Genomic DNA, 26,164 nt, shown 5'->3' on the forward strand with positions numbered 1-26,164 from the left:
AGTAGCTGGTTTGCTGCTCTGTCTGGTGTCATGGCAGCTACTCTTGTTCAAGTGTTCTGTTCAATGTTCAGTTCTTTTATAGTAATCCAAGCCTTCTTGCTATTATATTCTCTTGCTTGAGGGTGCTCTCAGGCACACTATTTTATCTTATTTCTCTTCCTCTTATTTATTTTAAGTTTTTATAGCTTATATATGAAAGATCTATTTTGATGACACTGATCTTGAGATATTTTATTTAAAGTATTCATGACTTCATTTATAGTTTATTTATTTCCTTGTTTCCTATCCTCACTGAGCTATTTTTCCCCTGTTGAACCCTAGGGCTTATAGCATCCTGCTTTTTCCAACTAGGGTTGTAGCTTAGCTAGTAATAATAATAATAATAGGGGTCTTTTCTTAGATCTTGGGCAAGGGATGAAGGGATATCCGCAACCTCATGGGATATACTTTTGTAATTGGCAAATTAAAAAGGTAAAACTTTTATCATGGCTTTTTGAAAGGTAAATTATTTTTAGATGACCGCGGAGGTAGCAGCAGTAGGGGACTCAGCAGTATGAAGCTTCATCTGTGGTGGAAATGTGGGAGGTTGGGCTGTGGCACCCTAGCAGTACCAGCTGAACTCGGTTGAATCCCTTGTCAGGCTGGGAGGAACGTAGAGAGTAGAGGTCCCCTTTTTGTTTTGTTTCTTTGTTGATGTCAACTACCCCCCAAAAATGGGGGAGGTGCCTTGGTATATGTATGTATGTATGTGTTATAATTTTAGGTTATATAGAGACCAGAGTCAGTTCATTGAGTAGATCCCTGGAAAGAGCTATTTATTGATTTCCTGTGAGAATTCAGAGAGTACCATAAGAAGAACTAGAAAACAGTCAAAGATGCCTTCCTTGTCCAGCTGATGAAGCTGATATAGATGTATACTGGGATGGATTCTTGCTCGTAGAAATTTTTGATGTTTAGGTTCAACTTTGAAACACTTTATTTGTGACAAGTTCATGTGTATAATTAAAGCATGCTAATGAATGTATAAGGCAAAGTGTAGGATTTCTCTTTTATTAACCCTTTTACCCCCAAAGGACATACTGGTACATTTCACAAAAGCCATCCCTTTACCCCCATGGACGTACCGGTACGTCCTTGCAAAAAAATGCTATAAGAATTTTTTTTTTTCATATTTTTGATAATTTTTTTGAGAAAATTCAGGCATTTTCCAAGAGAATGAGACCAACCTGACCTCTCTATGACAAAAATTAAGGCTGTTAGAGCAATTTAAAAAAAATATACTGTACTGCAAAATGAGCTGGGGAAAAAATACCCCCCTGGGGGTTAAGGGTTGGAAATTTCTAAATAGCCTGGGGGTAAAAGGGTTAATATTACTATTACTAGCTAAGCTAGAACCCCAGCTGGAAAAGCAGGATGTTATAAGCCCAAGGGTTCCAATAGGGATAATAACCCAGTGAAGAAAGGAAATAAGGAAATTGATAGAATGGTGTGTCCGAGTGTTCCCTTAAGCAAGAGATCTCTAATTAAAGACTGTGAAAGACCATGGTACAGAGGTTATGGTACTACCCAAGACTAGAGAAGAATGGTTTGATTTTGGAGTGGCCCAGAAGAGCTCCTTTCTCTTCTACCCTTAGTAAGTGGAAAGTAGCTACTATTATTATTATTATTATTATTATTATTATTACTATCCAAGCTACAACCCTAGTTGGAAAAGCAAGATGCTATAAGCCCAGGGGCTCCAACAGGGAAAAATAGCTCAGTGAGGAAAGGAAATAAGGAAATAAATAAATGAAGAGAACAAATTAACAATAAATCATTCTAAAATAAGAAACAACGTCAAAACAGACATGTCATATAATAAACTATCAACAACATCAAAAACAAATATGTCATAAATAAACTATAAAAAGACTATGTCTGCCTGGTCAACAAAAAAGCATTTGCTCCAACTTTGAACTTTTGAAGTTCTACTGATTCAACCACCCGATTAGGAAGATCATTCCACAACTTGGTCACAGCTGGAATAAAACTTCTAGAGTACTGCGTAGTATTGAGCCTCGTGATGGAGAAGGCCTGGCTATTAGAATTAACTGCCTGCCTAGTATTACGAACAGGATAGAATTGTCCAGGGAGATCTGAATGTAAAGGATGGTCAGAGTTGTGAAAAATCTTATGCAACATACATAATGAACTAATTGAACGACGGTGCCAGAGATTAATATCTAGATCAGGAATAAGAAATTTAATAGACCGTAAGTTTCTGTCCAACAAATTAAGATGAGAATCAGCAGCTGAAGACCAGACAGGAGAACAATACTCAAAACAAGGTAGAATGAAAGAATTAAAACACTTCTTCAGAATAGATTGATCACCGAAAATCTTGAAAGACTTTCTCAATAAGCCTATTTTTTGTGAAATTGAAGAAGACACAGACCTTATATGTTTCTCAAAAGTAAATTTACTGTCGAGAATCACACCTAAAATTTTGAAAGAGTCATACATATTTAAAGAAACATTATCAATACTGAGATCCGGATGTTGAGGAACCCCCGTCCTTGACCTACTTACAATCATACTTTGAGTTTTGTTAGGATTCAACTTCATACCCCATAATTTGCACCATGCACTAATTCTAGCTAAATCTCTATTAAGGGATTCACCAACCCTAGATCTACATTCAGGGGATGGAATTGATGCAAACAGAGTAGCATCATCTGCATATGCAACAAGCTTGTTTTCTAGGCCAATCCACATGTCATGTGTATATAGTATGAAAAGTAATGGACCAAGAACACTACCCTGTGGAACACCAGATATCACATTCCTATAATCACTATGGTGCCCATCAACAACAACTCTTTGAGATCTATTACTTAAAAAATCAATAATAATGCTAAGAAACGACCCACCCACTCCCAACTGTTTCAGTTTGAAAACAAGGGCCTCATGATTAACACGGTCAAAGGCAGCACTAAAATCAAGGCCAATCATACGAACTTCCCGACCACAATCAAGGGATTTCTGTACAGCATTGGAGATTGTAAGAAGGGCATCACATGCTCCAAGGCCTTTACGAAAACCAAATTGCAAACTAGGGAGTAGATGATTACCTTCAGCAAACCTATTAAGACGTTTTGCCAGAAGACGTTCAAAAACTTTAGATAATATGGGAGTTATGGAAATTGGGCGGTAATCAGTGGGACTTGAGCTACCACAAACACATTTACATAGAGGAGTAACATTACCAATTTTCCAACTAGTGCTAAAAGCTCCTCTTCTTGCTAACTTGCGCAAAATAACAGATAACTTTGGAGCTAGGAAATCTGCTGTCTTTATAAAAAACAAAGGAAAAATACCATTTGGGTCTACACCTCCATAAGCATCAAGGTCCATCAACAGATCTTTAATCTCACGAGATCGAAAAGCTAAACTAGTTAGTTTAGCCTCAGGAAAACAGGAATGAGGAAGTTCAAGTTTTTCATTACTCTGTTTTCTGTCAAAAACATCAGCCAAAAGGGTTGCCTTTTCCTTTGGACAGTGAGTGACTGAGCCATCTGGTTTAAGTAAAGGAGGAACTGTTGCATCTACACCAAAGAGTGCAGATTTAAGGGTAGACCACCATTTATGTTCCTGAGTTGTACCAGAAAGTGTTTCTTTTATGGTTAAATTGTACTCCTTTTCAGTTGAGGCATAAACTCTCTGAGCAAAAGCTCGAAGCTGAGTATAGTTGTTCCAGGTCAAATCTGATCTGTTACCCTTCCAAAGTTGATAGGCCTCCTGCTTCTCCAAAAAAGCACGTCTACAATCATTATTGAACCACGGTTTGTCCTTCACTCGGTACCTTAGCACACGAGAAGGGATACGCCTATCAATTATGTTGACTAGATTCTCATTCAAAGGGACAACAGGATCTACACTATTATATAATTGTGACCAATTCAAGCACAAAAGATCATGTAAAATCCCATTCCAGTCTGCTTGGGATTTCATATAAATTTTACAAGAATATGATATATCAGGGACAGGCTGCTCAGTCTTCACTAATAATGAAATCAAGGCATGATCAGATGTCCCGACTGGAGAACCAACCTTACCAGTTATAACGCCAGGGGAGTCAGTGTATACAAGGTCCAAGCAATTACCAGACCTGTGAGTAGCTTCATTTATGAGTTGCTCACAGCCTGATTCAGAGGCAAAGTCTAAAGCTCTTAAGCCATGGCGATCGGTAGGAGAGATAGAACTTAACCACTCCTTATGGTGAGCATTAAAATCACCAACAAAGACAAAAGAAGGCTTTCTATCATCTTCTTGTATCTTAGCCATAATGGTAAGAAGACAATCGAAGATAGAATCATCCATGTCTGGATTCCGGTAGATCGAACATAAATAAAAGTTGTTATGCCTGCCACAAACTTTTATTACCTGAATCTCATGACATCCACATTGATAGCAGGACTTATGAGAAGCAGGGTACTCGGTCCTAATATACACCGCCATTCCCCTGGCCCTAGGGATGGCATCACGTTTCAACATTATTGGCTTCTTGAAACCAGTTATAAGGAGCTCAGATGAGTGCCTCATATTAGAAACCAAAGTTTCTGAGCACAAAAGAATATCATACTGTCTGGACGCAACTGTAAGGTCTTGGATATTTGCATGAAGACCACGAATATTGCAATACAGAAGACGACATTGACGAAATCTAGGACGTACTGGTCCAGGATTTCGCTCAATGTCTCCAGACAGCATAAGAATTAATAGAAATAAAAAAGAGACATCATACTTAAAAACTAGATTAACAAGAATTATAACAAAAACAATACGTACAGAATTATAAACAAAGTGATTGATGATACCCATAGACTATAGTAAAAAGTCGGAAAAACTGGTCAACATGGAGGAGCCGATACACCATGCAAGGCTAAATACCCTCCAGGATAGCCACTTCAACTGAAGGGAGGACAGTAAGGATGGTTTTGAGAAGAAAAAGAATCAGAAAAAGGAAAAGATAACCTCTTGATAAACCACCAGGCATCCATGGCCCTTCTATTAAGCCTGCCCAACACACCATTTCAAAAAAACAAGAGGAAGAAAAAAAAAATAAGATAGAATAGTGTGCCTGAGTGTACCCTCAAGCAAGAGAACTCCAACCCAAGACAGTGGAAGACCATGGTACAGAGGCTATGGCACTACCCAAGACTAGAGAACAGTGGTTTAATATTGGAGTGTCCTTCTCCTAGAAGAGCTGCTTACCACAGCTAAAGAGTCTCTTCTACCCTTACCAAGAGGAAAGTACACTGAACAAATTGCAGTACAGTAATTAACCCCTTGGGTGAAGAAGTGTTAAGTATCTCATTGTTGTCAGGTGTATGAGGAAAGACGAGAATATGTAAAGAATAGGCCAAACTATTCTGTGTAAGTGTAGGCAAAGAAAAAATAAGCCGTGACCAGAGAGAGGGATCCAATGCATTACTGTCTGGCCAGTCAAAGGATCCAATACCTCTCTAGTGGTAGTATCTCAACGGGCGGCTGGTGCCCTGGCCAACCTACTACCTACTGAACAATTACAGTACAGAAATTAACCCTTTGAGCAAAGAAAAAGAATTGTTTGGTTAGCTTAAGTGGTGTCATATGTATGAGTACAGAGGAGACTGTGGAAAGAATATGCCAGGCTATTCGGTGTACGTGTCGGCAAAGGAAAATGAACCGTAACCAGAACGAGATTCAATGTAGTACTGTCTGGCCAGTCAAAGGACCCAATAACTCTCTAGCGGCAGTATCTCGATGAATGGCTGGTGCCTTGGCCAACCTAGTACCTATAATATTAAGTGAAAATTTGTATTTTTCACAAGTGTGTGTTGCTGAAATGCAAAAGAAATGTCACGTACTGTATTTGGGACGAGGGGCAATTGTCAAAATCTTAAAAGTATGAGACAGACCTTTTGATTAACCCTTCATAGATTTCCCCATTTAGGCACTTTGTACCTGTAATAATGCAGTTGATGCATTTGAAATTTGCCTCTTAAGTTTTGCCTTTACTGTAATTGTATTTCCTGTGACATTTATTAACATTGCTTTTATTAGCTATTAACAACGACAACAAATGCAGGTGTTTTTAGTCCACTGCATGACAAAAGCCTCGCACATATCAATGAGTTTTGCCAGTTGTCTTCACCACGCTGGCCACTGCGGTATAGGTGAGGGTGTGAGATTTTTGTGTGATTACTCAAACCAAACCAACCAAGGGTGTCCCAGACTAGTACAGCTTTGCAGATCATAGTGATATACAAACCTTTTCACCATGTGAACGTATGCCCACTCGGAAAGGGGTTAACTATTTAAGTACTGTTTATATCAATATCACATTTACGAAAACTATTCCAGCCATTTGTATAGCTGATGTAATCAGTGGAGGTTGAAACACATTTTCTTCCTGTCTTCTGGGAGAGACGTCATATCCGCTAAGCATCGCAAGACGAAACTGTTGCAAACAGAGAACCTACTCTATCCTATTGTGCTGACTTATATTATTAAGGAAAGGTGGTTACCTTGATGAGCGTGTTTTTAATGTGGATGAGACCTGGTTATTTTGGCTGCATATGCAAAGTCTTAAGTGTATAAGGAGAGATTGACTTGATTCTCACAGCTGAAACCCTTGCTGGTGTATCAGGCAGAGGATCCAGGGGTATAATGGAAGAGACAACTGCCTGTCGTGTAGAGGTTTAACAAGAAGGCTCGAGTGACACGCCATTTTTAGATTGCTTTACACACCTTCAAAACAAACTATGGTACTTAACATTGGAATGTGTGAAGATGGAGCTTCGGACATGACGAAATAAATCCACGAATGTTAAAAAAGGTCGAGAGCACCACAAAAAAATTCCACACTAACAAGTCCAAAAAGAAGGATGTTGTTCAGATGGCGCTCGCGTCGTGGCGTGGGTGGTGTGGCGCTGGTGGTTGGCTAGGGCCTTTGTATCGGCCCATCCCTTTGATGAAGGGATTAACTAAATGGAAGACAACCTGTGAATAGTGGATTTCACGCGCCTTTGCTTTATACACGACACCCAAAAGGTGCTCGCTCGAGGGTTGTAACCTCAGCATTCCATGCTTTTATCTTTCTCTGGTATAATTGGAAGGTTTTATCAGAAAAGGTATATAAGAAGGACTCTTTTCACCGGGCGCCACATGTCTCTCCCCAGAAATAGATTTTTCCTTCGTCAAAATCCCTTTATTTTACCAGAAGTCTGACTGTGTTATGTTTCCAAGGGTTTGTTTAAAAGTTTTAGTACTGGACAATGCTCCTGGTTACCTGCTCACTTGAGTCCATTGGCTAGCCAGACACGAGTGGATCCCTCTCTCTGGTTACAGCTCATTTTTCCTTTCCCTGTACATAATACACCAGATAGTCTGGCCTATTCTTTCCACATTCTTCTCTGCCCTCATGCACCTGACAATACTGAGATTACCAAACATTTCTTCTCTCCAGGGGGTTAACTCCTGCACTGTTAATTGTTCAGTGGCCACTTTCCCTTGGTAAGGGTAGGAGAGACTCATTAGCTATCTTTAGTATCTCTTCTAGGAGAAGGACACTCCAAAATCAAGCCATTGTTCTTTAGTCTTGGGTACTGCCATAGCCTCTGTACCAGTCTTCCGCTGTTTCAGAATAGAGTTCTCTTGCTTCAGGGTAGACTCGGTAATGCTATTCAATCTTTTTTTTTCTCTTCCCCTTAATTTCTTTAACTTTTTATAGTTTGTATATGCAAGATCTATTTAATGTTGATGCTGTTCTTAGAATATTTTATTTTAGTTGTGCATTATTTCCTTGTTTCCTCTCCTCACTGGGCTGTTTTTTGCTATTAGCTCCCAAGGACTTATAGTATCCTGCTTTTCCATGTAGGGTTGTAGCTTAACTAGTAATAATGATAATTATAATAATAATTATTTGGAACATATTGACCAAGGTGTCATTGCTTTTTTGAATGCAAGTCCTACTGTTTTCAAAGGACATTTACTAAGGGGCTCAGAAGAAACTGACAGCAACAAGGAATGATTAAACTTGAGAAGTCGTCTCACAAATTACTGTTGCCTGTGTGGACGCAACTTTATTCTTTGTTCCTGAAAGATCATTGGTCCAAACTTAAGGGAGTAAAGAAGTATTTTACTCTAAGTTTTGGTAAACAACCCAATAATAAGATAAAAGTTCTATAAGGCAGTAGTCTTATCATCGGAGAAGTTTGAAGTAAAAATGGGATTTTGACGAAGGGAAAATATATTTCTGGGCGAGAGACCTGTGCCCCTCCGTGAAATGCTCCTTTTACATCCTTTCTAAGGTATATAACTGCGATGAATTACCAGAGAAAAAAGTTGCATAGGAATGCCAGGGTTGAACCCAGCTCGCTTACCTATATAAGGTGTCGGTATAATACTGGGGCGTGATAAATCACAACCAGAGGTCTCGCGCCATTTAGATATCTCCTCCTCAATATCCCCGTTACAGCGAGGTGCCGTTCAACACCCACCACTGAATGCTACTACCACCATCTCAACCCACGCTAACTACGTCACTCCTTTTCATAGCATCATCGCTTCCGCTTGTTGTGATTTTTTGGCTGTGTTTTTCGGTGTTTTTTCTCCGCTCTAGTGCAAGATGTCGGATGCCCAAGATTGGGAGTATCCTGCATAACTTCTACTTGTATAGTTCAGTAAAGTCATATCTTTCCCTTTAACTGCAAAACAGAAAGGTTTAGAATTTAGTTGTTAACTCTTTAACCCCCAGGCTATTTGGAAATTTCCAACCCTTAACCCCCAAGGGGTTATTTTTTTTCCCAGCACATTTTGCAGTATATTTTTTTTCAAATTGCTCTAACATCCTTAATTTTTGTCATAGAGAGGTCAAGTTGGTCTCTTCTCTTGGAAAATGCCTGAATTTTTTCAAAAAATTATCAAAAATATGAAAAAAAGATTTTTATAGCATTTTTTTGTGAGGACGTACCGGTACGTCCATGGCGGTAAAGGGATGGCTTTTGTGAAACGTACCAGTACGTCCTTTGGGGTAAAAGGGTTAAGTGATTTTCTTTTTACTGGCTTCCCTTTGGCCAAGTTGTCCAATCCACCGGCCTCAGCTGTTATGATTGAGTAATAATTGACTATGGTTTATAAATTTAGCTATTGGATGTTTACAAAATACACATTGTGTAACCTCCTGTGTAATGTTATCGAAACACTAAACCTATTTTGGAGTTCGCTGTGGAATATACTATATTGAGTTAGTGACTTTTTTTTGTATTTGGGGAGACTTAGAGACTTGTCCGTATGACTTTGATATAAATTTTATTAGTTTACTGTTTATAAAGTTCTGTAACTAATTTGGTATTGTGATTGACAGGTGCCCTGCAAATCAGCGGTCAAAGAGGGAACCGACAGTAAATGCCAGGAATCGGATCTTTGCAACTACTGTACAGGTTAAAGGTGAGTGCCACATGTAGTAGTAGGTATGCTTTAGATGCAAAATATCTCGCTGAAGCATTTTCGTTTTTACTAATTTTTAACCCTTTTACCCCCAAAGGACGTACAGGTACGTTTCACAAAAGCCATCCCTTTACCCCCATGGACGTACCGGTACGTCCTTGCAAAAAAATGCTATGAAATCTCTTTTTCATATTTTTGATAATTTTTTGAGAAAATTCAGGCATTTTCCAAGAGAATGAGACCAACCTGACCTCTCTATGATAAAAATTAAGGCTGTTAGAGCAATTTAAAAAATATATACTGCAAAATGTGCTGGGAGAAAAATAACCCTCTGGGGGTTAAGGGTTGGAAATTTCCAAAGAGCCTGGGGGTAAAAGGGTTAATGTACACACAACCATCAGGTCGTCATTAATTGCCTCGCCTCGTTCCTTATGCGGCGGCAAAGCTTTATCTGTTGTAGCTTATGATACATCAGCATTCTTATCTTCCATTTATGAGTATGTATATGATTTCCATAAAGTTTAAACTCTGTGTTATATCCCTAAGGTAATATCGTCTCATTAACTTGATAGCTTTTACTCCGTCATCTCAAGTCTCTGGTTTCATTAGCCCATGGGAGAGACTATGAAAATCATAATTATTGGCATCGCCATCAAATGGTTTTGCCAATAACCTTGGCTCGTAACCTGTTGGCATATTCACGGCGATAAATAATTAGCATTAAATACTCTCTCTTCAAGGATGCGTTGGATAAATTAAGATAAAGGAGGTTGTAATGAAACTGGGTCCTTCTCTCAACACTTTATTTGGAACTTAGAAAATTTACAATCTGCTCAAATGAGTTAGGGCGCTTATATGATTAAAATGGATAATGAAGTACAGTATCAGAGAAAATTGACAGAACAGTAAAGCCAGTCTTTGATTATTCTTACCCATTGCAAGCTATTCTGTGGAACAGCAACATTTTCCAAATGTCCAGCAATGCTCTAATGTAGGATTTTCCATTTCAGGAGACCCCGATGATATGCACTTCTTCCTCGGGGCAAGATCCGGAGAAATAAGGTCAAGCGGAGAAGAAATAGAAGAAGCTTCTCTGAACTCTTGTACCTTATACCCCCCTTTAGCTTTTAAGTTTTGATCCTATTTGTGACTGGGGTCTTTCCTTCCCTTATTGCTTTCAGCCTGAAATCTGCCACTCTCAGTTTATGAGGTTCTCTGGATTTATTTGTAATCTTACAATCCGTAATGGTTTTCTTGGCTATCTAACACACGGTAAATTTGTGAAACATTTTGTCCATTTTATAAGTTACTCAATGACGTCTCCTTTTCTCAAACTTCTGTATTCATGACAATTCATAGCTTCAGCTAATTCCATCAATCTTTCACCTTCCTGATTGTTTCTTCCAACACTCTTATCTTAAGATAACACTAGCAGTTCACTCCTTCGAGATCTTCCTATGTATTCTAGTAGTTTCCCTCTAAATTCATCTCTGTTTTTCGCCACACCTTTAAGGGATGCATGTCGAGAGGATATGCCATATTATCTTTCTCATGAGCTTGATTTCTGACATTTTCCTGCAAATCTTAAAGTAGAATAACTCCTCCCACATTTCTCCTTGTATCTTCCCTTGCATAGTAAACTTTATATCCTTCCCCAAGATTTCTTGCACGTTTCCCCTTCCGGTTTCTCTCCTGTATATGTAAAAGTCCTTCTTTTCCTTCTATGCATGACATCCACTGACTACTTGAGCCTATGGGACAGTGTAGAGAGATTTAATAACTTTGTTCCATAGGGTGCTAATACTATAAAATTATTATGAATTTGATCCCATAGGTTTATGTAAGTACAATATTCATGCCAAGCAAGGAAGATTGTAGTAATTGTGTTTGGAATAATAAAAAAATGTAGACTTTATTCAAGTTGAGTGTACAGCCCAAAAAATATATACAGTGATGGAGACCTGAGAAGTTTTCTTTCATTAATAAACTAACAATTCTTTTGGAATTTAGCAGTTGTTTCAAAAACCTTCCAGACACATAATCCATAATTGTATTTTGTTCCTACACAAGTTCAAACCCTCATTATATATGTATGAGTTTACTCCTAAGTCATTTAGTTACGACCAGAATTTAAGTTGTTGGATTCTGGTAAGATTGTATGCTTACCAACTGCCTCGCCCCTGTGTAGGAGTGGCCGAGTTAGCGAGACCGCCATTTGTCTCCTGGTCTCCCTAGTAGACGTACATGTTTACTACCGCTTCCTCGCTATGATTTTATGTTGCTGCTTTATACATACATACATACATATACCAAAGGCACTTCCCCAATTTTGGGGGGTAGCCGACATCAACAAATGAAACAAAACAAAAAGGGGACCTCTACTCTCTACGTTCCTCCAGCCTAATCAGGGACTCAACCGAGTTCAGCTGGTACTGCTAGGGTGCCACAGCCCAACCTCCTGTTCAAGGTAGTGCGAGAACGTGGCCTGTCTTATGGATATCTGTGTGGCACGTTCATGAGCACAGTTGGGAGAGAAATAGTTCTACTGTAGTTCCTTTTCCAGGCTTTTATAATCTGTTTCCAAAAGGTTCTAAACTTTTGGAGACCAATTTCAGATGTTTTTCATCTCAAGTTCCTATTTTAAACCAGGTTCTCCATTGAGACGACTTCCACAGTTTTAGCTGCAATTCAAAGGTGGAGATAAGCTGTAAATACCTGTGCTCTGTCACCGGGCTGGATCAGGATTCAATAACTTAATCTTTGTAGAAAATATTCATAATAATCTTGATCGCTCTCAAACAAAAACAACTCGACTACTTCCCACCAATGTACATAATGTCAGCATGTGTTAAAGATACTGAGGTACACCAGTGTTATAGAGAAAATAGAACTTGGACATTTTTAACGGACACTAAATACCTCAAGTTCGTTTCAAGACAGAATTTGTCAGTTTAAGTTATGTTTTGAATGCTCTTCACTGAATGTTTTCAGAAGTCACAGCCCCAGTAGCAGAGTGGTTATTATTATTATTATTATCATTATTATTATTATTATTATTATTATTATTATTATTATAAGTGTTATTACTTGCTAAGCTACATCCCTTGTTGGAAAAGTAGGATGTTATAAACCCAAGGCCCCCAACAGGGAAAATAGCTATGTGAGGAAAGGAAATAACGAAATGTACTACAAGGGAAGTTTAAGAATAATAACATGAAAAAAATCTTTCATATATAAACTATAGAAACTCAAAATAACAAGAAGAGAAATAAGATAATAGTGTGTCTATGTGTACCCTCAAGCAAGAGTGCTCATCAACAATTGAGTGGTCATTCTTTGATCTTTGACGACCGTTAAGTGGAACTTCTTAACAAGGCTCAGGATTGTAGTCTATTTTGAGAAGTCCTGTTTTAATCAGACTCTGTTAATGTTTTATCTGGGAAGGACGATAACCTCAAAAATTTCTGCTTATGGTCAAAATATTGAAGGAATAAATGTTGTTTTGTTCCACAATTGGTTGGTCCTGTAAAGAACTATGCCCTCTGGGAATACATAGCTAATGCTCGATTGGGTTGAATCTGAAGTCTGCTTGGTATAGGTCATTCATTTACTTTGTTAACCCTTTTACTCCCGGGCTATTTGGAAATTTCCAACCCTTAACCACCAAGGGTTATTTTTTTTCAAACATTTTGCAGTATATTTTTATTCAAATTGCTCTAACAGCCTTAATTTTTCGTCATAGAGAGGTCAGGTTGGTCTCATTCTCTTGGAAAATGCCTGAAGTTTCTCAAAAAATTATCAAAAATATGCTAAAAAAAATAGTATTTTTTTGCAAGGACGTACCGGTACGTCCATGGGGGTAAAGGGATGAGTTTTGTGAAACGTACCAGTACGTCCTTTGGGTGTAAAAGGGTTAAGCTTGTTGTACAAGATTTTTCTTAATTCTGATCATCGTTTGCATTCAGATCTTCCCTGATAGTACCATCCGATTTTGTTAACCTAATGCCCTATGTATAGTAAGAGAAATCGATACCCGTTTGAGGATCGAGGTGAGGATGGCAGGGTCATCCTTGCCAAGATTCTTGGACATGATGTGTCCTACCATGCTAGTAGTATTTCTAGCTTCATTTCAGAAGCAGATCTGAACGATATTTAACTTTCAAAATGACATCTTTGCTTTTATGGTTTTAATTGAATATTCTTTTATTTTTTATTCACAATAAACAATATCGGCGTCAATGACCTTAGATGTCAGGATGCCAGAAAACCTTAGATCAAGCAATCAATTGTAATATTAGGTATGTAGTTAATTCTAATAGTCAGGCCTTCTCCATCATGAGGCTCAATACTTAACAGTATTCTAGAAGTTTTATTCCAGCTGTGACTAAGTTGTGGAATGATATACCTAATCGGGTGGTTGAATCAGTAGAACTTCAAAAGTTCAGACTTGCAGTAAATGTTTTCATGTTGAACAGGCTGACACAAGTTTTTATACTATATTTATGAATTATCTATTTTAATGTTACTGTTTTTAAAATCTGTTATTCTAATTGTTCATTAGTTTACTTGTAGTCTATTTTCCCATTTCCTTTCCTTACTGGGCTATTTTCCCTGTTGGAGACCTTTGGCCTATAGCATCCAACTTTTCCAAGCTTGGATAGTAATAATAATAACAATAATTTTGAAAATGGTTTCTGTTTCAAATATTAACCCTTTTACCCCCAGGCTATTTGGAAATTTCCAACCCTTAATCCCCAGGGGGTTATTTTTTTCCCAGCACATTTTGGTGTATATTTCTTTTAAATTGCTCTAACAGCCTTAATTTTTGTCATAGAAAGGTCAGGTTGGTCTCATTCTCTTGGAAAATGCCTGAATTTTCTAAAAAAATTATCAAAAATATGAAAAAAAAAAATTTTATAGCATTTTTTTGGCAAGGACGTACCGGTACGTCCATGGGGGTAAAGGGATGGCTTTTGTGAAACGTACCAGTACGTCCTTTGGGGGTAAAAGGGTTAAGAATTAATGGAAACTTTTTGGATAGTTTTTTTTTTTCTACCTCAAGTTTCTATTTTCTAGGTACTCGTTCCCGATCATTATGTTCTGTGATATGTCTGTTGAAATGAGGCTCTACTTTGAAGGTTAATTAGCTCTAAGGAAATTTGTCAATTGTAGTCTCACAAAACGGATTTTGAGCGAAGCGAAAAATCTATTTTTGGGTGAGATAGCCATGTCGTCCTGATGGAAGTTCCTATAGGGTAGCTTCCTTGGGTATATTTGACTGCGGTGATATTCCCAGAGAATTTACCTTAAGGTACCTAGAATTCTAACTCCTGGAGCACATATCCCTACATAAATGAACCAGGGATATCGCGAAATATCAGAGGACGTATTCTTGACACGCCACATAGCAATCTGCACCCCGAACAGAATTAACACTTCGAAGGGGTCAAGGAGAAAGAAAGGAGAGCCGCTCGTAAGGTACCTCTCCTCTCTCGCTTCGTATGCGTGCATAGCGCCGCCGACAGCGCCATCTGTATTCCTTTTTGCGTAACTCAACAACTCGGTGTTTTCCCTGTGTTATCTCGTAATTCTAGCTGTGTTTGAGGCACTAGTTCTGTCACACAATCTAGTTAAATAAGGGTGAATGTTGTGCACTTGGGTCTCACGGCAGTTTTGCCATATATGAAACGAGGTACTACAGAATTCAGACCTTTTTTTATTGTCATGACAGAGGAACTTTTAAGTTTCGCCGAAGCAAGGCACGTCTTCCTTCTTCCTCATTCTGTGTTGGCATATTTTTCTTTTCATTTCAACCTCTTGTTTAAATTTTGGTGCTCATATATACTATACCTCCTTAGCGTATAGAAAGCTGGAACCTATTTTTGGAGGCTGAAAGACCATAAAATTTTAAATGATAAAATAGTAGATCATAAGTAAGTCTTAATGTATTGCTGGGCATGTAGGAGATTTGTATTTTCACATTACTGTTCATACCCACGAAGTATGTGGTCCATTATCTGGATGGAATAACAACATGCACACTCGGCAGAGGTGTCGAGACTCCACTTATGAAGATTGTCTCCAGTTCTTCCAACTCTAGCACGTTTCAGAGTAACCTAATGCTTTCTACAGAGGTTTGTTCCATAGGGATGAGACTCACAAGGGCTCTGGATGGCCTCACCAAGTGGGCTGTGGTCTGTTTTTTTCTCCAGCATTCTAGGCGGTAAGTTGCTGACTCCATGGGGTCGAGGCTATTGGTGGTTAAGAAGCTCATGCAGGATTTCAATTTGTCTAACCACCCGGTGATTGTAGAGTGGGTCCGCTTCATCTTTCTCTTATTTTTGGGTCTTTCAATGAGCTGTGTGGCAGATGTTCGGTGGTACAATGCCTTCCAGTCTATAGATTATTGGGATTTCCAGTGAATCCTCCCTTAACCTTGGAAGTTCTGGTCATTCTCAAACTATGGCCAAACCTAATGCAACCTCCCATTGTCATTCAAACATTAATAGCATTTCATTCAGTAAGAGATCTGAGCCTACGCTTCCTCACTACAAAATTGAAACCCTCTCGGTCTCAAAATCTTTACCTTCTATACTTCTTCTGCAGCCAAACTTTGCAATTCCATGATCCTAGTCACTCTATGAGACAGCTAGATTGTGAGGCAGAAGACCAAGCTGATCTCTTATTACTTGTGTGGATGGCATGGCATATTGTATGATTCCCTTAAAATCTGAGGTGAACAAAGTTTCAATCAATTTGAATTGTTTTCATCGTATTTCAGATAACAGCCATCGCCGTTTACCTGTAAGCTTAGCCACTAGCTCATCTCGCTATAATCGTATTGGGGCTAATATAGGTGCTAGTACTGTACATCTAAAGATAATACTATTCTACACACTCCCTAATCTACCCTGTTTCAAAGTATAAATACATACATACATACATATACCAAGGCACTTCCCCCAATTCTGGGGGGTAGCCGACATCAACAAATGAAACAAAAACAAAAAAGGGGACCTCTACACTCTACGTTCCACCCAACCTGACAAGGGACTCAACCGAGTTCAGCTGGTACTGCTAGGGTGTCACAGCCCACCCTCCCACATTATCCACCACAGATAAAGCTTCATAATGCTGAATCCCCTACTGCTGCTACCTCCGCGGTCATCTAAGGCATCGGAGGCAGCAGCAGGGCCTACCGGGACTGCGTCACAATCGCTCGCCATACATTCCTATTTCTAGCATGCTCTCTTGCCTCGCTCACATCTATCCTCCTATCACCCAGAGCTTCCTCCACTCCATCCATCCACCCAAACCTTGGCCTTCCTCTCGTACTTCTCCCATCAACTAAATCTGGAAATCAGCTGATGTTCACAAGGATTTCCCAGCAAGACAGGTAAATCAGGAAGAGAAATACAGAGACGGACAATGAAAGTGAGGAAGCATCACCTTTTCATTCATTGTGGAACTCGACCCTAATAAAACGATTAAGGTAATTTCTAGGTTTTCAACTTGCAAATATTTGGAGAACCAAAGACAATCCAACTGAAAACTTGAATCTTAAGTATTGTATCAAAAGTTCTTATACTGTAATAAGATAAAGAAATATTGTAATAAAACAACATTATACAATTCAGATCTCCCTGGACAATTCTATCCTGTTCGTAATACTAGGCAGGCAGTTCATTCTTATAGCCAGGCCTTCTCCATCGTAAGACTCAATACTATGCAGTACTCTAGAAGTTTTATTCCAGCTGTTACCAAGTTGTGGAATGATCTTCCTAATCGGGTTGTTGAATCAGTAGAACTTCAAAAGTTCAAAGTTGGAGCAAATGCTTTTTTGTTGACCAGGCGGACATGAGTCTTTTTATAGTTTATATTTGACATATTTGTTTTTGACGTTGTTAATAGTTTATATATGACATATCTCTTTTGACATTACTTTTTTTAGAATGATTTATTGTTAATTTGTTCTCTTCTGTTATTTATTTCCTTATTTCCTTTCCTCACTGGGCTATTTTTCCCTACTGGAGCCCCTGGGCTTATAGCATCTTGCTTTTCCAATTAGGGTTGTAGCTTGGATAGTAATAATAATAATAATAATAATCTATTGACTTATATAGCTGGAAATCATAGGCATGTAACTTAGGTTAGGTCTACCTTAGGCCAAAATTGAACAAAATTCAACTTAAAACATCTTGGAATCTATTAAGTTTGTAAATTGATAACCTTCTGTTTCTTATTCTATCAAATCGTAGAGTGGGTCAACTTCCAAGATAGTTTTCACATCTTGACTTTAACTTCATTATGGATAGATACACAGAATTGTCTCGAATTCAGAAAAAGATTCTGGTTCATGATTACGAGAGATATTTGCAGATTGAGCCACCGAAGTACTATGTCTTTGTGTTTTATATGATTAACCCTTTTACCCCCAAAGGACGTACTGGTACGTTTCACAAAAGCCATCCCTTTATCCTCATGGACGTACCGGTACGTCCTTGCAAAAAAAGGCTATAAAATTTTTTTTTCATATTTTTGATAATTTTTTGAGAAAATTCTGGCATTTTCCAAGAGAATGAGACCACCCTGACCTCTCTATGACAAAAATTAAGGCTTTTAGAGCAATTTAAAAAAAAAAATATACTGCAAAATGTGCTGGGGGAAAAAATAACCCCTTGGGGGTTAAGGGTTGGAAATTTCCAAATAAAAGGGTTAAGAGATGAAAAGGGTTATGCACTTCTATGGTTGGTTCAGTATCGGTATGTACTAACATGGTAGGTTCAGTATCAGAGACACAAAACTAAAATTGATTTCTGCTCGTATCTCAGTACCTGTGTTGGATGGAGTAAACGATGATAAATTAGTGGCTCAAGTAGAAAATAGAACTCGAGCCAATGTCCTGACGTCAGTTTCTAGAAATACCCAACCTTCCTAGCCAGCGCTGAGATGAAAACAGGCCAAACCCCAGACATGAATTGATATATCTGAGGCCTTTTTTCTGCAGTTGACTAGAAACGGCTGTATTTGCTCGACGGACTTACGAGGAGGCCCTTTCATGGAGGAGATATCACGGCAAAAATTCCGCTAACATAGACATTCCAGAAGGTTTGCCAACCGAACTCTAAAACCTTATCGTAGAACAGAATGACGGTTACTTAAACCGAAGGCTGGCAATGAGGGTACACTCGGGCACACTACTATCTTATTTCTCTTCCTCTTGTTTTGTTAAAGTTTTTATAGTTTATATAGGAAATATTTATTTTAATGTTACTGTTCTTAAAATAGAAAATGGCTGTCTGCTAAAGAGGCTGATGAATGCAAGAGTTGATGGGAGAGGTACAAGAGGAAGGCACAAGGTTTTGGGTGGATGGATGGAGTGAAGGAAGCTCTGGGTGATAGGAGGATAGATGTGAGAGAGGCAAGAGAACGTGCTAGAAATAAGAATGAATGGCGAGCGATTGTGACGCAGTTCCGGTAGGCCCTGCTGCTGCCTCCGGTGCCTTAGATGACCGCGGTGGTAGCAGCAGTAGGGGATTCAGCATTATGAAGCTTCATCTGTGATGGATAACGGGGGAGGGTGGGCTGTAGCACCCTAGCAGTACCAGCTGAACTCGGTTGAGTCCCTTGTCAAGCTGGGAGGAACATAGAGAGGAGACGTGCCCTTTCTTGTTTCATTTGTTTGATGTCGGCTAACCCCCCAAAATTGGGGGAAATGCCTTGGTATATGTATGTGATGTTCTTAAAATATTTTATTTTTACTTGTTTCCTTTCTTCACTGGGCTATTTTCCCTGTTGGAGCCCCAGGGCTTGTAGCATCCTGCTTTTCCAACTAGGGTTGTAGCTTAGCATGTAATAAAAGTAATAACTAAGCCGGGGCCCCTGATCATGTCCAGGCCAGAGCCCTGAAGGTGTGTCACAGGGGTATCCTGCTGATAAAAATTTTTTTAAGGCATTTAAAGGCTTCTAGTGACATTATTATTTTTTTTTTTTAATGCAACAGATGAGATAATGACAAATCCACATACTGTACCTGGTTGAGGTGACAAGAAATTTGTATTTTCTCTAATAATTTCTATTTTTGTGTAATACAGTATGCCCTCTTTACATGTTATATTGTTGTATGCTTATCCAGTCAGGAAAATATTATAGTTTTTGTCAAAGCTCATGATCATTTTCACCATGTTTACTTTGAAAATAATCACTATTTTTTGAAGGTTTGTCAAGGAGGGAGGTTTTGGTAACTGCGCTTGTTAGTGACACGAGGCTAAAACGTGAGTCTTGTGTAGGATATAAAATGCCTGAGTCTCAAGGAGGATTTAAAATGTGCGAGTCTCACGCTGGATTTAACATGCGTGAGTCTCTCGTAGGATATAAAATGAGCGAGTCTCATGCAGAATTTAAAATGCGTGTCTCACTCAGGATTTAAAATGCGCTTGTCTCACGCAGGATGCATAACGATTGACAGGTACGCGACTGGCTCGCCTTTTACTCCTTTTGGAAAGACAACAGCCCAACCCTTGAGTCTTGGCTTTGGTCAAAGAAGGCTATTGAATACTGTACCAACCGGCCTTAATCGAGAAATCCATTCCTCTATGCAAGTCATCTTACTTATACAGCAAAAGCTCAGTTACTGAAAATAAAAATTGCAAATCTCTCGGAGAAATATGTGATTGAAGAGATCTTAAATCGTCCCCCAGGGTTCTACAACATATTCCAGGACACAAAATTTTCAGGAGGGTGGAGACCAGTTTTGGATGCCTTGTCACTCAAGTTTACATACTGTACATACATACATATACCAAAGGCACTTCCCCCAATTTTGGGGGTTAGCCGACATCAACAAATGAAACCAAACAAAAAAGGGGACCTCTACTCTCTACGTTCCTCCCAGCCTGACAAGGGACTCAACTGAGTTCAGATGGTACTGCTAGGGTGCCACAGCCCAATCTCCCACATTATCCACCACAGATGAAGCTTCATAATGCTGAATCCCCTACTGCTGCTCAAGTTTACAGTGCTTGAAAAGTTTTCTTTTTAAACATCCTAAAAGTTCTTGAAGCGATCGAACAAAACGATTGGTTGTACGCAATAGACGGATGCGTGTTTTAAATTTTAGAGTTCTCTTGCTTGAGGGTACACTCGGGCACACTTTTCTATCTAGTTTCTATTCCTCTTGTTCTGTGAAAGTTGTTATAGGTTAAATTGGAAATATTTATTTTAATATTGTTACTATTCCTAAAATATTTTATTTTTCCTTATTTCCTTTCCTGACTGGGCTATTTTCCCTGTTGGTCCCCCTGGGCTTATAGCATCCTGCTTTTCCAACTAGGGTTGTAGCTTAGCATTTAATAATAATAATAATAATAATAAATAGTTTCATATTGCAAATTCCCACCTTGCTTACTGCCCTCCTTTATATAATATTTTTTCTACTACAATATTTCATTTTGATTTTTTGATACAATATCCGAGATTTATTATTTCAGATGAATTTTTGTTTGTATCTCTGAATGTTCGTAAGTCAAGGACCTTTATTTAAACTTAACCTGCTCCTTTTTATTTCCATACTCACCTGATGTTCACATACTTGCCCCCCCCCCCCCATCCCCTCCCCTCTTCTAGCCACTGATTCATAGCAACAAGAGGAGGAATAATGTCCATTTAGAAACTGAAAGATACAATAGTTCAAACAAATTGGTGGTATAGATCCCAAATATAGTCCTATACAAGTCAAAGACCCAAGCTAATTACAGTACGTAGACAGATGTGACTAGTTTGCTGGAACGGGTGTAAACTTTTTACTTGTCAAATTTATTTTATTTAGGGGGAAAATATAACTAATTTTAGTCTGAAATACTTATTCTTATGGTATGTTAGGAATAGAACAGTCTAAGGGTGGTCACAGGTGGTGTAGGTACCCCGCCTCACCTTAGGGAAGGATATGGCTCAAAGGTTAGGTTAGGTGAGGAACCTTAGGTAGTGTTCTTATGTTGGTGTATTATTCTATCATAACTTAAAAATTACATTAAGATAATTTCTTCTTACACTAGCCTCTCTCTCTCTCTCTCTCTCTCTCTCTCTCTCTCTCTCTCTCTCTCTCTCTCTCTCTCTCTCTCTCTCCTGCTGAGCATGGTCTTCACATATACTCTGAAGTTGTGAACTATTGCAGCTGTTTTTTGCAACAGTGTCTGCAAATATTATAGGGTAAACCTAGTTTTAAGTGAAGCATTGTGTCAATTTACAGTTATTTAGTGATAAATTCAATGATCTAGATGAATTAAAGCAATTCAGATAGCTCAATAATGATAAGTATAATTACAGCAGTTGAAAATTTATATTATAATTCTCATAGTATTATGTTGGTTAAATATATCACCAAATATTAAGGCTTAGCATTATATTAATTCCTTCACTACCATTTAGGGTATGGGGAAAATTTTATATATTTTCAACATCCTCTTAAAGTAAGTTTATTGCCATTACTGGACACTTCCACCTTCTCTTGGATGGCGTAAAGAAGACAATGCTATAAGCATTAATAAGCTTATGGAATTAATTGGTTATTATTATTATTATTATTATTATTATTATTAGCTAAGCTACAATCCTAGTTGGAAAAGCAGGATACTATAAGCCCAAGGGCTCCAATAGAGAAAAATACCCCATTGAGGAAAGGAAATAAAGAAATATAGAAAATCTACAAGAGAAATAATGAACAATTAAAATAAAATATTTTATTATTAGCTAAGCTACAACCCTAGTTGGAAAAGCAGGATGCTATAAGCCCAAGGGCTCCAATAGGGAAAAATACTCCAGTGCAGAAAGGAAATGAAAAAAAAAACTACAAGAGAAGTAATGAAGAATTAAGATAAAATATTTTAAGAACATTAACAACTTAAAATAAACTCTTCATTAGAAACTATAAAAACTTGAAAACAAGAGGAAGAGATTTAAGATAGAACAGCGTAGCCAAGTGTACCCTCAAGCAAGAGAACTCTAACCCAAGACAGTGGAAGACCATGGTATAGAAGCTATGGCACTACCTAAGACTTGAGAACAATGGTTTGATTTTGGAGTGTCCTTCTCCTAGAAGAGCTGTTTGCAATAGCTAAAAGAGTCTCTTCTACCCTTACTAAGAGGAAAGTAGCCACTGAACAATTACAGTGCAGTAGTTAGCCCCTTGGGTAAAGAAGAATTGTTTGGGAATCTCAGTGTTATCAGGCTTATGAGGACAGAGGAGAGTGTATAAAGAATAGGCCAGACTATTTGGTGTATGTGCAGGCAAAGGAAAAATGAGCCATAACCAGAGACAGGGATCCAATGCCATTGATTGTATATTAGAAAATTGTGTGCCAAATTTGAATGCAGATGCTTCTAGTCTACTGCAGGACAAAGGCCTCAGGCATGTCCTTATTCATGTCTTGGGTTTGACCATTTCATCACCATGCTGGCCATTGAGGATTGGTGATGGTGGGAGACTTTAGACTGATTGCTTACAGCAAACCAAACTAGTATGGGTGGTCCTAACTAGTACAGCTTTGCTGATCATGGCATTACTCAAACCTTTTCACCATGTTAAGGTATCCCCACTCAGAAAGGGATATATATATATTTTTGGGCTCAAGCCATGGCGTCCTGATGGAAGGTTCCTGTTTGGTAGCTTCCTTGGGTATAAGACTACTAAGATATTCCCAGAGAATTTAACCACAGGTTATCACAGAATTCTAACTTCTGGAGCGAGTATCTCAAAGGTTTCCCTTTAAGACATCGTAATACAACAGGGGACACGCATGTCTGGTCGTGCCACATAGCTATCTCCACCCCGAACAGAGTTAACGCTTCGGTGTGTAAGGGCTGAGAATAGCTGGGAGCCGTTCCACAGCTAATCTCACTCGTGGCTACTACTGATACTCGAGACGTAAACAAACGGACGCCATTGCTCTAATGACGTCACGAGCGTCTTTATCCTTTGTTTAGTAGCTGCCCTACTGAGACGGATTTTCCCTTGTGTGAACTTTATCGTTTTGCATCTTCGCTATGTCGTTACCTTCAGCCTCGCCTTCTTCTGGAAAGTTGAGTACAAGGTTCCAGTATTGTTTAATTAAGCTCTGGCCGTAAAGTAAATATTATTTTGCGAAATAATTGATGTTTTGTGGCAGAGCTGTGCCTCTACCGGACCCGCCATTTTATGGCGTCGTTGTTGTTTTGCATGTCTTATTTAGTTAGCCACAACAACGCTTCCGGCCTTATATACTAATCGAATACATTAGTTTATTTAGTCTTCATAGCTAGGAACTTTTATTTCGTGTTTAGACGCTTTTTATCGGTCATCGATTGACCTCATACCAGTCGGCTACTATAGCCCCCAGGCCAGGAGCCTATATACAAGTGTTCATGCATGAATTATCAGTGATCCTAGACTAAGTTATGAAGATAGTGGCATTATTATTATACAATACTTTTGACTAGTGATGCAAATGTTTTCGCCTTCAGGGACCATATAGGGGATAGGCTAGTCAGTGATTCTTACTAGCCTAACCTAACCTTAGGACCCCTATATGCTTCCTTCATCCCCTGCCTTGGCATTCCCTCTAATTAGCCTTGATCCCTTTTCTGAGTAAAGGGATTCATTGTCTAATAGAGTATTATATCGCCTCTCAGTCCTCCCTAAAGGAATGAACCCCCTTTAGGATTGCGTCTGAGAGTGAGGTTAGGCTAGCCTACCTCTATGGCTAGGATAGTCTGCGACTTTCCTGCGATAGCGATACGTCTTCTTCCCTGCCTAGTTCAGGACTTTTAGCCCTGATCTAGGTCGGGTTAGGAAGGTTTCTCTGTCCCTTGCTGAAACTGTACTCTTGCACCGTTTTAGCCGATCAGCCTAATCTTAGGTTAGGGAGTGTCCTCCCTTCCCTTTGTGGCCGCTCTGGTACAGAAACCCTTCCTGGGAAGACCCCTCTCTTCTCCCTCCCCACCTATCTCTTGTATAGCCTAGCCTATGCTTAGGTTAGTTTATACTTATCTGTCCCCTGTCCTACAACTCCTCCTTAGGGTGGATGAGTAGGGCTACCCGAGCTTCCTTGTGCAGTCCGCTCTGGTACATATACCTTCATAGTGTCCTATAAGGTTAGTTCCTAGTGTAGCTCTGCATAAGGGAGTCTCCCCCCCCCCCCCCATCTTGGGTGTTCCCTAGTCCTCCCTTGGGCTACCTGCTCCCGGTCCCTAGTGACCCCTGCATATGGATGATAGAGCCTGTCTCTATCATGGGTACTCCCCCTCAGGGAGGGGGAGGGATGTCTGGAACCCTGAAGGTACTTCCTGCATCCTTCCCCCCTCCCCCTGTCTCTCTATCTATCTGGGTGCCGGTCTCTTGCCGCCTCTTATGCCGGCAATACCTGCCTCTTGGTGACTTCCCTACCCTTGCCGCCAGCCCCCCGTGTTCCGAGGGACTGCCGGCTGCCGCCGGCTACTACCGGCGGCTCTCCTACTCCTATCTAATCGTCCGCTTGCCGGTCGATCTCCGGAGTGCCGGCATATACTGCCGGCAACCCGATACTACCTGTACCATCCTTACCCCAGTCACCAATCCGGCATCCTCCGGCTGCCGGAGCCGCCGCTCCCTGCCGGCGTGCCGCCGTTGTGCCGGCGGCCGCCATCCTGGTATCTAACTGACTTTTGAAAATTGTCTGTTCTAATGCCAGAATCTATGCTGGAGCGGGCTCCGGCGTGCCGGCGGCTTGCCGGATACCCCGGAGGCGTCAAGAATACTTGCACCCCCTCTCTGTAGCTATCATAAGACTAAGATAGCCCTACCTGGCAAATAGATAAGCTGCTTTGCTTCTAAGATCAGTACCTAGTACTGCTCTATTAGTGATCATGCTGTCTCTTTGCATTCTTCTATTTCCAGCATGCTATGTGCATCTTAGCACGGCTGGTTGCCAGAAGCAGTTACCCTTAATGAGACCTTCTGGCTCTTATCTGGGAACCGAATGAATTCGATCCCAACCTTGTCCTTGGCTTTCCATGGAGTTCCAATATAATGGGAATCCTAGGAAACTGTATCCAATGATCTCGGTCATTTGGATTATCCCAGGACCAAGCCTTTGGTAACCAGCCGGGCGAGATGCATGGAGCGTGTTCTCCTTTACTGTTTCACTCTCTATGCATCACACCTTATAAGTTAAAATTAATGATTAATATTAACTTAATTTAAGAGCCATTTCTATGACTCCCCCATACTCATTTTCTCTTTCTTCCACAGGAGGAGCAGATGAAGTGCGATTTCGCATACTGTGCCGTGAAACGCTCCCAGTTTTACGGACATACGGCGTGCAGGACTCACGCCCCTTGCTCAGACAAGAGAGGGGATTGGAAGTTCTGGAATCCACTGGATTGTACGGTCTGCCAGGCCTACCTAGTTGAGGCCTTCCATAACCCTCCCTCAGCGGAGGTTAGAGACATTGCTCGTGAGAAACTGCGCAAGTGGGTGCGTGGTTTTCAGAGGAATGCCACTGGACCGTACCTGGCCACCGAAGAACTGAGGTCCCTGCTGTTCCCTAAGGCCTCCCCTGATTCAGTGGTTCCAAAGGAAGCAATCCCAACTGTCCAAATTACGGTGGAACCTGATGTGGTCATGGCTCAGTCCATGCACGAGTGTCGCCTAGATTCCGAAGAGGATGAACAGATCTCTGAC

General features: G+C 39.8%; 1 long non-coding RNA gene across 2 annotated transcripts in view; it reads left to right on the forward strand.

The window, feature by feature from the left end:
* The window catches only part of LOC137635574 (uncharacterized), a 31,265-nt gene extending 21,783 nt beyond the window's left edge, over positions 1 to 9,482 (forward strand). For both annotated transcript variants that reach the window (XR_011042725.1, XR_011042726.1), the window contains one exon: positions 9,389 to 9,482. This is a non-coding gene — a long non-coding RNA (uncharacterized lncRNA). The remainder of the gene's footprint in view (positions 1 to 9,388) is intronic.
* The last annotated feature ends 16,682 nt before the right edge of the window (positions 9,483 to 26,164 follow it).

The sequence above is a fragment of the Palaemon carinicauda genome, unplaced genomic scaffold, assembly GCF_036898095.1.
Source record: "Palaemon carinicauda isolate YSFRI2023 unplaced genomic scaffold, ASM3689809v2 scaffold142, whole genome shotgun sequence".
Lineage (NCBI taxonomy): Eukaryota > Metazoa > Arthropoda > Malacostraca > Decapoda > Palaemonidae > Palaemon > Palaemon carinicauda.